This window comes from Rhinopithecus roxellana, chromosome 5 (genome assembly GCF_007565055.1).
Source record: "Rhinopithecus roxellana isolate Shanxi Qingling chromosome 5, ASM756505v1, whole genome shotgun sequence".
NCBI lineage: Eukaryota > Metazoa > Chordata > Mammalia > Primates > Cercopithecidae > Rhinopithecus > Rhinopithecus roxellana.
The window spans coordinates 78788621-78795681 of record NC_044553.1 but is presented as its reverse complement, the minus strand read 5'-3'; positions in this window follow the sequence as shown (position 1 = coordinate 78795681).

Below are 7061 nucleotides of genomic sequence, written 5' to 3'. Positions count from 1 at the left end.
CAGGAGGTGTGGAGGGAGAGGCACGGGCAGGAACTGGGGCTGCGCAAGGCCCTCAGGGGTCAGCATGAGTTCCAAATGGGCGTGGGCTCCATGGACCCCACACTCAGAGTGGGCGGCTGGCACCTCCGGCCCCAGGCTGTGAGGGACTTAGTACCCAGGCCAGCAGCTGCGGAGGGTGCGCCAGGTTCCCCAGCACTGCCAGCGCAACTGCGCCATACTTGAATTCTCGCTGGACCTCAGCCATCTCCCTCCCAATGTCCAAGCCACCCCGCCACTGCCGCCCCTCCCCGCCACACCCCGCGGGCTCCAGCATGGACCGAGCCTCCCAAACGGGCACTGCTTCCTGCTTCGCAGTGCCCAGTCCCATCCACCGCCCAAAGGTTGAGGAGTCTGGGTGTGTGGTGTGGACTGGCGGGCAACTCAGCCTACAGCCCTGCCGTGGAATCCCCTAGGTGAACCCAGCTGGGCTCCTGAGTCTGGTGGGGACTTAGAGAACTTTTGTGTCTAGCTGAAGGATTGTATATGCAACAATCAGCACTCTGTGTCTAGCTTGGGGCTTGTGGATGCACCAATCAGCACTCTGTATCTGGCTAATCTGGTGGGGACTTGGAGAACTTTTTATGTCTGGCTAGAGAATTGTAAATGCACCAATCAGCACTCTGTGTCTAGCTCAGGGATTGTAAATGTACCAATCAGCACTCTGTCAAAACGGTCCAATCTGCTGTCTGTAAAATAGACCAATCAGCTCTCTGTAAAACGGATCAATCAGTTCTCTGTAAAATGGATCAATCAGCAGGATGTGGGTGGGGAATAAAAGCAGGCTGCCCAAGCCAGCAGTGGTAACTTGCTGGGGTTTCCTTCTGGTATGTGAAAGCTTTATTTTTTTGCTGTTTGCAATAAATTGTGCTGTTGCTCACCTTATGGGTCTGCAGCGCCTTTATGCGCTGTAACACTCACTAGGAAAGTCTGCAGCTTTACTCTTGAAGCCAGTGAGACCACGAATCCACCAGAAGGAAGAAACTCCAGGCACATCTGAACATCTGAAGGAACAAACTCCGGACACACCATCTTTGAGAACTGTAACACTCACCATGGGGGTCTGTGGCTTCATTCTTGAAGTCAGCAAAACCAAGAACCCACCAATTCTGGACACAGTATTAATACATTAAATAAGGTGAATATGTCTTTTTGGACTTCAGGGGCCCTAATTTTTTTTTTTTTTCATTTTAAGTTAGAGCTTGATTTTGAAAGGTTTGTTAAATAGTGAAGGCTTAAAACACTGGGCATTACGAAATAGAATCCTAGGTTACCATAAGTCATTAATTTAACCAAAATAATAACTCCAAAATTTATTAGCCTGGGTCTTGTGGCTCACACCTGTAATCCCAACACTTTGGAAGGCCAAGGTGGGTAGATCACTTGAGGTCAGGAATTCAAGACCAGCCTGGCCAACATGCCAAAACCCTGTGGCTGCTAGTACAAAAATTAGCTGGGCATAGTGGCATGTGCCTGTAATCCCAGCTACTAGGGAGGCTGAGGCAGGGGAATCTCTTGAACCCAGGAGGCAGAGGTTGCAGTGAGCCAAGATTGTGCCATTGCACTCCAGCCTCAGTGACAGCAATATTTCATCTCAAAAAAAATTTTTTTTCTTATAAGGAAAAACCTTTGTTCTGATAAAGAGGAGACTTAGCTTTGTAAACAATACCCAATGAAGAAAACATGAGGCCAAATGACTGTCTCACCAATGCTTTTTGTAGTTCACTTAAGACACAAAAATCTTTCATTGTCTGTTACATAAAAATCTTTTTCAAAAGAAAAATTTCATGTATGCATTGGTGCATCTTTAATGCTAAAACTAGTTTTTAATAAAATTCTGCAAGTGTATCCAGTTTTAATTAGCTTGAATATAAGGTAAGATTCTTACAAACCTTTTATAACTCTTCACAGTTTTTTTTTTTTTTAAGAACAGGACAATGTTCTGAAAAAAACACTGTTGTGCTGTGCTTTTTTTTTTTTTTTTTTTTTTTTTTTTTGTGAGGTGGAGTCTGGCTCTGTTGCCTGGGCTGGAGTGCAGTGGCACAATATCGATTCACTGCAACCTCTGCCTCCTGGGTTCAAGTGATTTTCCTGCCTCAGCTTCCCAAGTAGCTGGGATTACAGGCTCCTGCCACTATGCCCAGCTAATTTTTTGTATTTTTAGTAGAGACAGGGTTTCACCATGTTGGTCAGGCTGGTCTTGAACTTCTGACCTCATGATTCGCCTGCCTCAGCCTCCCAAAGTGCTGGGATTACAGGCATGAACCATGGTGTCCGGCCTCTGCTTTTGATGGCAACAAGGGGCCGTCTGAAGTGGCTGCTGCCATCACACTGGCTGCAGTAGGGAGGCATGGGTGGGGTGGCAGGAGAAGCTGTGGGAGCAGCAGTGGCAGTAGTGGGACCCCTGTGCCCCATGTTGCCTGTGCCCTGCATCCCTGAGGCAGTTGGTTGCATCACCCCCATCCTCTCATGGCTGGGCAGAACCCACTTCCAGACCCAGAGTTTCCACTATGACCACAACCTTGTTCCCCACTGTGTCCCATGAGCACATGCGCACCCAGCCAAAGGCACATCTGGGACTCATGGGGCCAGTCCCAAAAGCATTTGGTTTGTTTGTGTGGGGTTGGCTGGGGCCACAGCACCACCTGCACCTTGCCCACGACTGGGGCAGGAAAAATGCAGAGAGGAGGCAGGCAGTCCCTGGAGCCCATGCCTGGGAGCCCCCTAGAGCCCACTGCCCTGGGAGCCACTGTGATGAGGCTGGGCTGAGTCACCCACTGATGGGGGAGCAGTGTAATTGAGCATGGAGGGGCAGGCAGAAAAGGGCCCTGATATGGAGCTGGGCCCAGGCCAGTGCCACACTCCAAGGAACCAGTGAGAGCCAGGAGCAGGTAGGAGCCTGGCATTCCTGGGCATGGTTGTGGCCACCCAAGTCACAGCTGTGGACCCAGGCCTCCCTGTGCTTTTGGGGGCTGGAAGCAGGTAGGAGCCCCACCCTCCCAAGGAGCAGCTGCAGTCACTCAGCCGTAGCTGTGGACCCAGGCCTCCTCTGCACTCTTGGAGCCCCAGGAAGGCCACCCCCTTCCCCGTGCAGACTTGGAGGTGTCTTCTCTCACTGCCTGGCCTCTCTCCACTCCTGGCAACTGCCCTGATCTCAGAGCGAGGTTGGGGCCAAGCCTGGGCACTGTCGCAGCCCGGCCACGTGGGCAGTGCTAATGCACAAGCCCCCTGCCATCTTAGCCCCCTCCTGACTTTGGACACTGACAAGCACCAGAGGGAGGCCAAGGGGATGCTGAGGGCAGCTTGGCACTGGCCTCCAGGTGCCCTTTGGTATGAACAGCCTGGACATCATGAAAGGAGGCAGAAGACAGGCTCCTGGGCAGAAAGGGAAAGTTCCCTAGTGAAGCCCCACCTTCAAGCTGGGGAAGGCCTGTAGCTGGGGACCAGGCTGCTGGTACCACAGACCAGAGTGAGAACTTGTGATGCTTTTTCTGGGGCTTCACATGGTTTCCTATGGACCAATTGACATGCGCTTCCTCCCCTCTGAGGCCCGTAAAAGCCCTGAACTCAGCCAGACTTGAGAAGATGATGGGACAACCAGCTGCAGAGAGGAGATATCCTCTCTGCTGAGAGCTGAGGAGACAATGTGATGACCAAATGCAGAGAGGAGCTACCCTCTCTCCTGAGAGTTGAACACTCATTGGGACACCCTGGCTACAGAGAGGAGTTACCCACTTCAGCTCTCCTCTAAGCTGTTCTTTCACTCAATACAGCTTCTCTTCATCTTGCTTACCCTTCACTTGTCTGCATACCTCATTCTTCCTGGATGCAGGACAAGAACTTAGGACCTGCCAAATGACAAGGTCTACAAACAAAGAGCTACAACACAAAGAGGGCTGAAACATGCCCCTTGCTCACCATGCTGTGCATGACAAGGAGAGAAGAGAGAAGGAGAGAAGAGCTGCAGCCCTTCAGGGAGCCTAGACCTAGGAGCTCCCCAAACCAGGGCTGTGACATCCTCTTTAGGGCTCTGTGGTTCCTGGCATCTCCAAGCTTCTGGGCACCACCACATTCCCCAGCGTCAACTGTGGAAGCTACTTATGGTACGCCTGGTCCAGCTGCAGCCTTGCAGGGAGCCATTTCCCATGCCAGCATCTGGAGCTGCCCACCCAGCTGCAGTCAGAGTGCCTGGCTGTGCACAGTGGTTGGAGCCCATGCTCACTCACATACCCCTTGCTACACTACGCCTGGCTCACCTTTGGCAGTTGTGGGATCCAGGCTGGTAGCACAAGCCGAGAGCAGCCTGCCAGTGTGAGTGGGCAGAATGAGCCCAGCAGCCCAGAGCAAAACTTGGGCAAAGGTGCCACTGAACACAGAGGTTTCCAGCTGGCAAAGTGACACCCCAAGGGTCCTGTAACACTCTGGGGGCTCATCCAGGGTCTGTGGAAGGGTGACTAAAAGTGGATATTTTCTCTTTCTTTCTTTTTTCTTTTTTTTGAGGTGGAGTCTCACTGTCACCCAAGCTAGAGTGCCATGGTTTGATCTTGGCTCACTGCAGCCTCCACTTCCCAGGTTCAAGTGATTCTCCTGCCTCAGCCTCCCAAGAAGCTGGAATTACAGGCATGTGCCATCACACTTAGCTAATTTTTGTATTTTTAGTAGAGATGGGGTTTCACCATGTTGGCCAGTCTAGTCTCAAACTCGAGATCTCAAGTGATTTGCCTGCCTTGACCTCCCAAAGTGCTGGGATTATAGGCATGAGCCGCTGTGCCTGGCTGGATCTGCTCTTTCTGTCCTTTCTTCAGACTCCACAACAGCCAAAATTAAAGAAAAAATACCAGGCCTCTGTCAGCCAATTAAAAGCAACTAGCACAGCTGCCAGACTTAAGAAATGGACAGGCTTGCTGGGGAGGCACTGTCAATCCCCCATCACCTTCAAGTGTTGGGAATGTTGGCTTTGTTCCAATCTAGCTTCCCTTCACAGAGGTCTAGCCATTGCATGGGACCAGAAGGAGGTCCTGGGGCAACTGAGGATATCTCACCAAGGCCACATCTTGGTGTTATCCAAAGGCCCCTGGACTAACTCCAGGCCCCAACTGCCCATAATAAGGGTGTCGACCCTAGGACCTCCAGTCTTTCCTATTGTTCTTTTTTTTCTTTCTTTCATGGCTCTCATGGTTCCTATCTCTTCTTTATATACAGTGTTAAATGTTAAGGGTGTTGTTGCAAACCACTGATGTTACTGGGTAGAATGAGCATTTGGCTTAATCATCAAAAGCATAAACTTGAAGGTTAAGAGTAGCACAGATGAAGTAACGTGTGCCTTGGTATCTGTAAGTAAATTCATGGCAAAAATGTCTGTCATTTCCCTGGTTGCCAATGTAGTGCTAAGCACCATGAGACACAGAGAAAACATCTCATATTCCTTTGCACAAAGATGTGGCCAAATTATGTTCTGCAGGGCAGAGAAGCTCGACCTCAGGAAGGAGGCACAGTGCAGTGAGCATGACTAATTCCTGCCAATTAGGCCCTCTTGCTTCATGGATGGAAGTCATGCTCACATCCATGGCATAGAGAAGGTATAGGGAACCCAAAGGTTACCGACATCGGGAGGATAGGGGAGCACATAGGTAAGTGCGAATATCCCTACCCATTAGGCCTCCCTGCTACATGGGTGAAGGTCGCACTTGCACCCATGGGTGGCACCAGCAAAGTTTCTGCAACTTGGGGATATAAGATCTGAAGAAAGAAAGGGATTTTTTTTTTCTCTCTCTCTCCCTTATGTACTCTAGGTATTCACTGGAAAGAGAAAGGAAAAAAGGGACACGTTTTTCCCTTTCCAGATGGGTAACCAATTATTTTCCACCTGCACTCCTCATGAGTGCATCCTCAATCACTGGAATTCCTTTGAGCCTCAGACTCTGGAGAAAGGAAAAAGCCGTTTCCTTTTTTCCTCCTTTGTCCTCTCTTCACTGATGGGTAATTGCATCGCTATGCCCCAGGACACTCCCCTCAGATGCATCCTCCAAACTGGGAAGAGTTTAATTTCCCCCAAACCTTAAACTGCTTGGCAATCTCTTGAGGAGGTCCAACTTTTCTATGCCTGTTTCCCTTCACAGGACTCCAGAGTCAAAGGGCTTCTTCCTACTCATTGGGAGTTAAAATGTCCTGTTTCTTTTTAAGCAATAGAAGTTCCTTTTTTGTATTGTGGTTGGCAAACATATAAAAGTAAAGTGACAAGTCTATGTTAGTTTCCCCAATTTTATTTTATTTATTTATTTTTCAAGACAGAGTTTCACTCTTATTGCCCAGGCTGGAGTGCAATGGTGTGATCTCAGCTCACTGCAACCTCCACCTCTCAGGTTCAAGTGATTCTCCTGCCTCAGCCTCTGGAGTAGCTGAGATTACAGGCACTGCCACCACGTCCAGATAATTTTTTTGTATTTTTAGTAGTGATGGAGTTTCACCATGCTGGCCAGGCTGGTCTCAAACTCCTGACCTCAGGTGATCCACCTGCCTTGGCCTCCCAAGATGCTGGGATTACAGGTATGATCCACCACTCTCAGTCCCTCAATTTTAAAGAAAGTGGCTGTTCTGTGAACCTGTAACTGCCCAATGGGTTTACCTTGCCCACTGCCTACATAGAGCCAATTTATCAAGACCAGGGAACTGCAATGGAGAAAGAGTAATTCACACAGAGCCAGCTGTGGGTGAAACCAGAGTTTTTTTATTATTCAGATCAGTCTCCCTAAGCATTTGGGGATTGGAGTTTTAAAAGATAATTTGGGCCAGGCGCAGTGGCTCACACCTGTAATCCCAGCACTTTGGGAGGCCAAGATGGGCGGATCACGAGGTCAGGAGATCGAGACCATCCTGGCTAACATGGTGAAACCCCGTCTCTACTAACAATACAAAAAATTAGCCAGGTGTGGTGGCGGGTGCCTGTAGTCCTAGCTACTCCGGAGGCTGAGGCAGGAGAATGGCGTGAACCTGGGAGGTGGAGCTTGTAGTGAGCCAAGATCGCA